This window comes from Triticum aestivum, chromosome 6B (assembly GCF_018294505.1).
Source record: "Triticum aestivum cultivar Chinese Spring chromosome 6B, IWGSC CS RefSeq v2.1, whole genome shotgun sequence".
In the NCBI taxonomy this organism is placed as follows: domain Eukaryota; kingdom Viridiplantae; phylum Streptophyta; class Magnoliopsida; order Poales; family Poaceae; genus Triticum; species Triticum aestivum.
In genome coordinates, this window is record NC_057810.1 from 150,003,763 (window position 1) to 150,009,993 (window position 6,231).

Genomic DNA, 6,231 nt, shown 5'->3' on the forward strand with positions numbered 1-6,231 from the left:
AACACCGCCGTGATTTGAGGTCGCCGGCAGTTTGTGTCATATTTGACTAGCACAGTCAGCGTTGACTGAACCCAGATGTCAGTGAGAGTGGCTAGAAGATAGGAACCCATCCTTGGTCAAATACCGCCATTGACTGTGTCCACGTCAGCATCCGATCGGGGCAAACCACTCAGGGGGTGTTTTTGACCGGTATGGGATAGTTGAGGGGTGTAAAGGAGCAGGAAAAAACATCAGGGGGTTATGTGAACTACCGACTTTGTTCAGGGTAGTAAAATGGACTTTTTTCTTTTTAAAATTGATCGAATAAGCAAGTATTTGGCAGTGCTATCAATAAAGAAGTGATTACCTACATTGAGTCCACAGTTTTATCATACATACAGAAGGAATGTGGAAATGTTTCCAGGTGATGTTACAATACACGTGTAACAAACAAGCACGATTACAGTTTTCCGAAATAGCTAATTTCATATTCCCATCAAGAATTATTATCACAGGTCGATCAAACTATCCACTGACCTTGCAGCTTCATCTCTCTCAAGCAGTTTCCTTGCAGGCCACTAAGTTGCACCTGCAAAGAAGTAAGATCTTCTCTCTGCTTTTGGAATGAGAAGCCAAATGTGAAAAGGCCAAAAGAAAGATCTTGTCCATGCAACTTACATCACATGTCTTCTATCTAAAACAATGTTTACATTCAGGATCAAGTACTTCGAATCAAAGTCAAACTGCATCGCATGGAAAGCAGCGTGGAAAGATGAAAAGGGAAGCTGAAATTTGATCATATAGATTAGTGGAGTTGATTGACTATTTGTTTCTTTGATAGAGGTTTAATACATACAAAAAATGGGCAATAAATTCACGACTTTCACGGCCGCCAGTAAAGCGCATAAGGTTTGCAATATCAGGAGGTTTGTCCACAAGATTTGGTGAGTAGACACCACCTGCACTGCAACACATGGTTTCAACCAGCTGGATTCCTTTTGCACATATTCGTTCCAGCAGAAAAATGTTCCATAGTGCTGTCATCTGAAACAAGGTGCTCCTATTTACGTGACTAATTATGCAGAAGGTTTGCCAAATGAATATGCTTTGGTATTTGTTCGCTTAAGGATAGAACAACCTAGTTCTCTTTTCTGCCCATTTGACTATACTCTAACTTCTAAGTAACGTGTTGCATACAGCAACAAATAGTACCACGTCATGTATGATGCACATACATATCAATAAGTTCCACTAGAGATTGTGAGATGAAAACCTTTAAATACATGGATACTGAAGCATGAAGAGACAAGGTATGACAGCCTTACCTGGCCGAGAACCATTGCAGATTGTCAGATAAAGAACACTCCAAACAATATATGAGAACGGAGCTCTAAAATACGCCAAATCGATAGACAATAAGCAATATGAACACTTCCCATGAAAAGTAAAGGTCAAAAAGAGATCGACGGAATAGTTGAGTGGAAGATGAAATTGTAGGGCAAATTCTGCAAAAAGCTGGAAGATAAGAGGGGCAAAATAGCCACGAAACATCGCTGCTCGAGATTCTATTGCCAGAAGAAGGGGAACGTGAGAGCATGAGGTGACAAAGCATATATATAAGCGCATGAACTCAAGTATGTGTAGGTTGCCAGAATAATAATGTACGCCCATTAATTGGCACCGGCAAGTGGCTCACATTAGCTGCCATGAATTGCTTCATTGGTTTCAACGATGGTGAATCGGCTTCAATCGCCACCCAATAGCTGTTGCTCGGAATCTGTATACGTCTCCAAGGTTCAAAGATTCTGAGAAGATTGTGATCACCTTCAATAACAAAAAAGTTGGGCAAAATATTTTCGGCAAGAAGAGCTAATCTCTAATACACAGAACTTGCACTGGCTCAACTCTATTCGGATACATTAAGTACAATAAATTGCAATAGGTAATATGAAATGGAAAAAGAGTCGCAAGAAAACGAAGATACTCAGCAATCATTAGAGGCCATAGTTTGTGTAGATGGATGAATGCATTCAGTGAGCTGGGAACCTCACATTTTAATTAAATCAATATCAAGTTCTCCAGACCATCGACTTCATCTACAAATTCAGACATGTAATAGGTCACATGATCAAAATGTTTTTTTTTCTGACATACCCTGCTGCACAAATCATCAAATAACAAAGTAGAGATTGGCAGCAGCACAGTTGCAAAAACAGATATAAGGGATCTGAGGAGGGGCTTTCAAGACAAAGAAGTTTTAAAGTAATGACAACAAAATTATAAATTAATCTTTCAAGCGACAATGTCTCCAATAATTTAGTTATGTTGCAAGAACAAAGGAAATTGACCAATGTAATTTAGTGCTCATGTTTGACGGAATGCTTAAGACACATCAGTAAATTAAGGACAATAAAAGGAAAACTCAATTGACAATTTGAGAAGATCAGAAATTACGAAGAATAAAAGATTGAATAAAAAATACACTAAGATGATGGGATACTTGCTTCCTGTGAAGCCTTGGAGTGTGCCCAGGTTGCTGTTGGCCGTTGCCTGGCAGATGTGGGCGCACATCGATGACCCTGTTGTCGCTGCGGATGATACAATGCCCCTTTCAGTGATCCTCGATCAACCAAGGGCGATGCCCTAGTTTGTGACTTCCTAGGATCAACCAATCATGTGTTGCTGGAAGCTATCGAGCCAGTAAATAATTCTAATTCACAACCTGTTTGTTCTTTCGTCATGGACTTGCCTGGTCTAATTCCTCCTGGCCAAGCAGCAGAAATCTAGATAGATGAATGGACGATGTGAATTGATGCGTCCTGGTCTAGCTGGGTCATAACTACGTCGTGCGAAGGGAAGGATGAATCTACGAGTGAATCGCTGCTCGAGGAAGACGGACGGATCAGGACAAGGAACCTCCGTCTCCACTATTAGCATAACGTGTAAGAGAGATGGGTCGATTTGTACCTACAGGGGAAGGAATATCCGGCGTGAAGAGGGGGGGAGCAGGACGACCATCTTCGATGACTGCTCGCCTAGGGATGTCAGTTCTACCGGGCACCGCCTTCCCTCGCGCTGGATTCCTCGCGCACGCCGCCTCAGCTTCATCCCCTCGGACGCAGACTGGATCCCCTCACGCGCCTCGCCTCAGCTTCGTCCCCTCGGGCGCCTTAGCTCGATCCACGTAGATCGGCCGCATCCTTTGTATCCCGAGTCGCAAGCATCCTCTGTATCGACCGCCTCGCTTGGATCCCCTCCAGCTTCGTCCCGTGGCCGGCGGTGCGACCCCCATGGCGCACTGGTGGCTAGGTGCCTGGCATCGGGATTGGATGGACGCGGTCGACCTCCTTTAGCGAGGCGCTGGAATGGGCTGGCCGACGGCCCAGTTAACGACAGGCCTTCGTTTCGGCCTCTGAAGCAGCAGTCCATATGAGAGCTGGGCCAGATTAGACACAGTGCGGGATAGATTGCTGTACAAATGAGATCTAACGGTGAGAAATGTTTAGATCGTGAAAACGGACGGCCAAAAACGTAAATCACTGTGAGGGTAGGGATTAGGTGCGGTTATACTGTCCTTAATTTTATTGGTGTTGTGTTATAATGTACTTTTGGTACAAATATGCAACTACTTCAAGTTTTAGTTAGTGAAGTTAACTATATGTCCGCATTCCATGGTTGTGCACACTTTTCATAATGGACTAGTGGTTGGGGCGTCACCCTGTGACGCCGCTTGAGAGGAAGTTGTGCGCACATTTTCATTTAAAAAATTGACGGAGTTCTCGTCTTCATCTAGAAAAACATTAAAAAAATCCTCACCTTCATTTAGAAAAAGAAGTAAAAAAAGAAAAAAAATCGTCAACGCAGCCTAACAGCAAGTGCCACTTTGAATAGCCCTTCATTTAAAAAAATGTGTGAGGTCCTCACATCTATCTAAAAGGAAAAAAATTATAAAAAATTCCTCACCTCCATTTAAAAATAATATCCCAAAAACTTTCTCACCGCGTTCAATCAGCTTGCACCACGTGGCATAACTGGTTGGCCGCCCTTTGCGCGACGCTTAATTTTCATAATGGATTGTTTTCTTTCTTATTGCAATTGTACACAACCTTGCTATATTTTCACGTCTTAATATATTTCGTTCGTGAACACGGGGACTAGTCTGCGGACATGGATGCGGGAGACAGCCATTCAATCGTAGCCGCATACATCCGACCAACAATTCGAACCAACCAGGTGAAATTCAATCAAACGAGACGGATTTCATTCCAGTTTAGATATAATTTACATAAAAAGGTCCATATTTCGACCGTTTAACTAAAAAACTAGAAAACAACCTAAACCCTGTACCGGACAACCACCACATACGCGTGGCCGCCCTGCCCTACCGTACCACCGTCTCTGTCGGTGCCATCGTCGTCATCGTCCCTCCATCGGCGGTACGGCGCCGGAGGGCCGCGACAACCTTGTCCAGAGGCTGCCTGCCGCTCGCGGAGGAGCCGCTCCACCTCTTGCCGCGTCGTGCGGAATGTTGCCACGGCCGTTGCCGACGTGGCCTTCGGAACCCTGGCGGTTGCCTTGCCGCGACCGTCTTTGGTGGAGCAGTCGCTAAGCAATCAATCCTCATCGTCAAGGCGGCGGTGACGCCTTGGTACCGTCTCTGCAGCGGTCACGGAGCGGTCGAGTGCCCACACGGTGGCGAGGTATGGGTCGCTGCGGACCCAGTCTGGCGCCACGTCGCTCTTGGCGAACGCAGAGCAACGACTGGCATTGCGCCGGTCATACCGCTCCTGCTGCCAAGCCGCACACTCTGCCTTAGAGACGATGGCCCTCGAGCCCGAGGGACCACCAAGGTAGTGGAGGAGGTGGCCCCTCGCCTTCTTGATCACGGGCGGCAGCTCCTCATTGATGGCGAGGCGGAGGCGGCGCGGCGGCAACAACTGTGCGTCGATGTGGTCGTAGTGGCTGCGCCGCGGGGACCCATGCTCGTCCTTGATGCAGCGTCCGATCTGGACGCCGTGGTGGTGCGGGGGCGAGGCCGGCTCCTCCTTGACGCGACGTCCGATTTGGAAGCCACGGTTGTGCCGGGGCGAGGCCGGCTCCTCCTTCACCGGCAGGAGCGTGGATGCCTGCTCGGTCTTGACGTGGTGGAGCGTCGGGGAGGCCAGGTCCTCCTTCACACGCCGGCGATGGCGGCAACAGCCCCATGTCACGGAGTGACCGCTCCATCATTAACTCGATTTGACGGATAAAATCTTCGTCCATTAGAGCAGCCTCCATGAGGAGTTGGGGCGGCTGCTGCGGCGACGTCGTTGGTGCCTGCTCCTCCTTGTCACTGGCTGCCGTGGACGCTGACGGGCCCGGAGAGCGTTTGCTGTGGCGCCAAGAACCGCCGCCGGAGGAGCTTCCTCCTACTCTGCCTGCTGGCACGGAGCACCACGACTTCAGCATTGCCACAGCTTGGGTCGAAGAGGAGGGGGGGGGGCTCGGGCACGGATACGGGGGGAGGGCGTGGTGCATCTCTGTGCAACTCGGCACAGGACTGAAATAGCCGCGGGAAGGGCCAGACGAAGGGCCAGTCAGCAGCTTCAATGCGGGGCAACGGCCGGAGTTGGTTCCTCAGGAATCTATGTCCGCATTGAAAGTGACGCAGTAAGCGACGCGTGCATCGGAAGGAAACCGCGAGAGGGACGGGTGACGGGTTCTTGGTGGGACAAGGCAGTCAGAAGCGGGCTTGTGATCAGTCCAAACTCTCCCGCAAACCTTCCCACGTTTGTCTCCGGTTTGCGGGAGAAATCGCGTCCGAACCGCCCCGCGGACCGACACAAGTCAGCGTTGGATGGCTTCTATGATCCGGACAACGCGGTCCGGATGGTTGCATGAGGTTTACGAGTCCGTCTTGGATTCCTCACCAAACCCAACCAACACAATTGAGATCGATCGCTGATTTGCTGTAGGTGTAGCTCATCATGACACGCTTAGACCTTGTACGGTTACACCACTTCTCTTGAGGGGTTGGAAGCCGAGAAAGTGTTGGGCGCTCGATGGCGACGCATTAATTTTGGAATGGCCAGCATCAGAACGAGCCCTTGTGTACTGGACTGCTCATTGTTGGATGCGACCGCACGCATTGGCACACATGCTCATTTCTTGTTTTTGATCGAGGGAGAACTAGTGAAACATCAGAGGGTTAGAACTGCCGGGATAAACATGGAGAGAAAATCAAGCAAAGACCACCTTTGAAGTGAAAATTTC

General features: G+C 48.4%; 1 long non-coding RNA gene across 1 annotated transcript; it reads right to left on the reverse strand.

Annotated features, from left to right (window-relative positions):
- Positions 1-259: 259 nt before the first annotated feature.
- On the reverse strand, positions 260-3,291 carry LOC123136274 (uncharacterized). Its single transcript, XR_006466735.1, has 2 exons — positions 2,947-3,291; positions 260-2,859 (listed from the first exon to the last, which is right to left on the reverse strand). It is a non-coding gene; the product is annotated as an uncharacterized lncRNA (long non-coding RNA).
- Positions 3,292-6,231: the final 2,940 nt, after the last annotated feature.